Genomic DNA, 4,838 nt, shown 5'->3' with positions numbered 1-4,838 from the left:
GAATCAGAGCAGTGTGGACTTAGAGAGCTGACCTGGGACGTCCACCAGCTCAGGTGGTTCTGTGTCCTCAATGTCAAAAAAATCTGGGAGATACGTACGTGGATGTTTGTTTTCTTATTCTTGGTACTTTTCTGTATGTTTAAAATAGTTCATGACGCAAGCGATTTTTATTTATTTATTTAATGAAGAAATGTGGGGGATGAGCATCTTGGTGCCGCGGAAGAGCTGGCAGCATTTTGGACCCTGGCACGCAGACTGAGTTAGGAGTTTGGGGAACCTCAGGATTAACGGTAGCAATGCCCTGCCCGCTCCAGACAGAGACCTCCCTGAGCTCTCTCTCTCCTTCGTCTCTCCCCTTGTCACGTGGGTCCGCTGGAGCCCACGGAGGTGAGGAGGAAGCAAGGACGTGCCTCTGAGGCTGCCCTGTCCGAGGCCCATTTCTGTGTTAGGGTCGGGATGAACTAAATTTTGCATCCCTGGTACAGTAGAGTGATGTTCACCTGTAGACTCACTGCAATCCCAAAGCTTCTCGGGATGGAAGGAAGTGGAGGTGACAGTGCACAGCACGTGGGAAGAGACAGAGGCCTTGTGTCCCTCGTGCCTCTAAGGAGCTGTAAGTCATTACTCTTTCAGAACACAAATGTTTGCAGCAGACACAATAGCGTGATGACAATAAGCATTCCAAGCCACATACGGAAATGGAAATTATGTATTTTATGTGTCTGCTGGAAGACCTTGGGGGTTGTGGAGCAGGCAGTTGGGGAAATTACTTTCAAACAATGAGGCTTTTTGCTCTCAGTAACATATCTTGGAGCATCTTCTCGTGGAACTTGGCAACAGTGCTGAAAGCTGAAGATAAAAAATTATAAAAAAAGATAAACCAGTGACTTCAACTGCTAAGAATATCTATAGCCATTCCTGCCTGTAGACCTCCCAGTTTCATATAAATCAGTTTCCTGACAATTTTGGCCCATTTTCCACATAATAGGAATCTTAGAAATGTTCACCTAGGTTAATCCCCCTTCTTTCATTTCTTTTAAACAAAAAAGGCACATATTAGAAAGCAAATGTTCTTCTGGGTGCGGTGGCTCCCGCCTGTAATCCCAGCACTTTCAGAGGCCGAGGCAGGAGGATCACTTGAGGCCAGGGGTTCGAGACCAGCGTGAGCAACACAGTGAGATCCTGTCTCTACAAAAAATACAAAAATTAGCTGGGCATGATGGTGCACACCTGTAGTCCCAGCTACTAGGGAGGCTGAGGGAGGAGGATCACTTGAGTCCAGGAGTTTGAGCTTGCAGTGAGCTATTATGATGATGCCACTGCACTTCAGGATGGGTAACAGAGCAAGACCCTGTCTCAAAAAAACAAAACAAAACAAAAAACAGTGCAATGTATTTTGTATAGGTTTACGTAGACATAAAAGAATGGAAATATCTGTATTTCTTATTAAAAAAGAAAGCAAATGCTTCTTTTCTTTCTTTAAGTATTGGTATTATAGAAAACTGGGTGTTCTAGAAAGTGAAATATGAATTTAAACTCATGTAGTTAAAGCTATGCTGACATAATAAATATGAACTGGGAACTGTCTACTGCCAAACTTTATTTTACATATTGACTTATAAAAATGCTTCCTCAAATTATCCATATTATTACTTAAATTCTTTTTGGTTATATTGTTCCTGCCTAAAATACAGGGTAGCTAGACTTTGCAGTCTGTCTTCAGCTCTGTTTTTGACCTAAATAAAACTCGTAATTCTTTAAAAATGAAATTAGGATTTAAATGCCTATTTCTTGGGTTACTCCTAAAAATTGGTGTGCTACTCTCTTAAGGACCTTTAGATAAAATAAAACAAAACCCTCAAAGCAACTTCTCTATCTTTTCCAGATTAGACAAAGTGCTGCCCTAACTGCCTTAATTCCATGAATCCAGAGTAAAATTAATTGAATTACATTTGTAGGTAACTATTAAATATTAATAATCTCCAATGTATTTGTTGGAGATGTACTATTTAGACTATGGTGAAAAGATGGGCTTTGAAGTCAAACACGCTTGGATTTAGGTGCCAACTGTAGCACATGCTGTGATCTTGGGCAGGTTTCCTATCCATGCAAAGTCTCAGTTTTCTCATCTTTAAAATGGGAATAGAAATACAAATCACTCTGATTGGTTGCAAGAATTAAGTGAGAAAACACATAAAATATACCATGTGCACATAGTAAATGCCCAATGAAAGTGATATCTTCCCACTTCCTTGACACATTCTTCCTCATACAACCACATCTTCTTGCAAAGATGTTCCAGCGACACTTGGGAGGGGGCGAGGGGGAAGCAGGGAGCTCCTGGACCAGACAGTCGGAGACCTGGAGAGGGAAACAGATGAAAGCACCAAAGAGCAGGAGAAGGCCCCAGGCTGACGCTGGGATAGAGTTTACCTAATCGGCCAGAGCGTTCTTGTGTCTGGAGTCCCAGGGAAAGAGGGCAGGGGCGGGGCTACACTGTGAAGCCCCCTAACAGCTACGGAGTATTCTAAAAGGACTTTGTGTGTGATAATGGGGGTGTTAGCAATCTGGAGAGTGTCAGGTTGACTCAAATGTCACTCGGCTAGTGCCCGAATGGCTTGACAAAGGCAAAAAACCATTCAGAGTGGAATTCTGATTTTTTGTTTCTATAGGAGAAATTAGGAGCTTTGCTGTCACTAATAAGTGGGTCCCAATGTGTTTTATTTATTTAAATTTTATTTTTATTACAGGGGCCACGCTAATCTTCTCTGTAGCATTCCAATCTTAGCATATGTGCTGCCGAAGCGAGCACCCCAATGTGTTTTAGGCAAACACATTTGAGCAGAGATTCCAGGGAGCCCAGTCACATTGCCTGAAGGGCGTGAGCCCTGACGCCCTGAGGTTTACCAGGTCCAGGAGGGTCTAGTCAGGATCGGGGACTCATTTTCAGTTTTTCTCTCTCACTCAAGCCCAGCAAAGGATTTCCGTCTGGGCCTTGCGACCATTCGGGAATCCGGACATGAACTATTAATTCATTTATTCCCCTTCAGGCAGCCTTCGCTGATGGGGACGGTGATGTTGCAGGTGCCGGAGCAGGCAGGGGCAGGCTCAGCAAAGGAGCTGATCTCGTGCAGGGACTGCAGGTCGGAGCGATAGTGTTCAGTGTGCTGCCTTCATCGTCCCTCTTGGAAAGCTGGAAAATGGACAGGGACGCCAGGCAGCCTGGGGCTACACAGGACTTTCCAGAGACTGCCTGTTTTCCCGCGTCAGAAGGAATGTGACCTTTAGAAAAGGGAGGGAACCTTGACACGGGAGTCTGCTTAGGATGGCGTGGAGGCAGTTTATGGTGCATGTCGTGAAGCCTGCTAGACTTGATTTCTCCTTGGGGGGAGACTCTATGGACTTGAATTCTCTTTTACCGTTAACACTGATAAGGTCTCCCTGAATGGACTTCTTAGTATAATCTGTCTCGTTACCTTTTTCCTAACAGAGAGAGTACATGTGCCAGGCTGTGGGGCTTGCTAGAGTGGGGCTGAGCTTGTTTGGATTAGGTTTGTCTGGGAACAATAAAGAAACACTCCCCTCACCCTGCTCTAGCATTTGACCTCCGAGAAAAACTTCAATTGGTCTTAGTCTACAGATCCAGGGCCTACAATTACCAGTGACCCCTGTCCCCCAACTTGGTGATAGGAGATTGTTCAAACTAATCTTAATCTGTGCCTTTGCCATAACAGGTCACCTAAGAGGTTCAGCTCACTTTTCTGTGATTGTCGTTGTTCACCCTGTCATGCCAGTGAGGAGGAGGAGCAGGGGCTGGCCATCTATCCACTCCTTTATGCCAAGCTCCTGGCTTCTCTGAGATGGGACAGAGGTCATTTTAGTTCAGTTTTTTATATATGCGATGATCTAAATTAGATCTAATACTATAGGAATTACGAGACCAGAACTGATGGTAATGGAAACATGATTTTTTGGCTTTTGAAAGTAGCTATCTTTTCATAGTTGCATTTCTTCCTGTTGAGCTCTACCTTTTGAACCTTGATCCTTTAAGCATATGTGATGATATTTTTAAACCTCATTTCTGGTGAACTTCATCTTTTTTCTCCTCTTTGCCTAATTCATTCAAGTCGCTGAAATCTGCATCTCTCTTCCAAGGTGTCAGCTCTCCCGCTCCTCTCTGCAGCATCCAGCAAGCTAAATGTGTGTTTCCTCCACTCCTCATTCCAGGTCAGTGACAAAGAGATAAAACCACACAAATTGCACAGCTGACCTCTGGCAGACGTCTCTGGACACGTCCTCTGGGCATTGCTCATGAGCTGAGGATACCTCAGCGTTGGATGCAAAAGTACATGGTTGTCAGCCAACCCCAGGTCCCGTGAAACCCGCCACCAGCAACTCAGATGCTTATTTTCAAAAGCACGAGAAACAGAACTGGAACAGCAGTTCTTTCTTGGGGAATAAAGAGCTCTTCCTGCAGCCACCTCCTTCTGTGATGTCGGGTGGCTCAGATCCCCACTGCGCCTTAGCTGCACCCATCCACCCATCGAAGGGCTTGGAGAGCTTTGCTTTCGAGCTCTATCTGGTTCTAAAATGCCTGAGTTCCCACAATGCCAATGGCCATTTCTAGCTACATCCCTCACCACCCTGCAAGCATCGGACACATTTCTAGCCATCTTTCCTGCAGGACGCTGCTTCTGCTCCCCTGTGACTCCCCACACTGGGCAGCACCATCACATGCCCCTCGCCCCAAGTTAGAAATTCAGGGGAGTGGGCCAGATTCTTCTCTTTCCCCCCACCAGCTTGGGCCGCCCGCTACCCTCCTGCCCTGCCGCTCCCCA

At 45.5% G+C, this 4,838-nt stretch overlaps 1 pseudogene; it reads right to left on the bottom strand.

Annotated features, from left to right (window-relative positions):
* Positions 1-2,698: 2,698 nt before the first annotated feature.
* Positions 2,699-2,812, bottom strand: LOC138396148 (U6 spliceosomal RNA; annotated as a pseudogene).
* Between the last annotated feature and the right edge of the window lie 2,026 nt (positions 2,813-4,838).

The sequence above is a fragment of the Eulemur rufifrons genome, chromosome 15, assembly GCF_041146395.1.
Source record: "Eulemur rufifrons isolate Redbay chromosome 15, OSU_ERuf_1, whole genome shotgun sequence".
NCBI lineage: Eukaryota > Metazoa > Chordata > Mammalia > Primates > Lemuridae > Eulemur > Eulemur rufifrons.
This window is presented reverse-complemented; position numbering and strand designations above follow the sequence as displayed.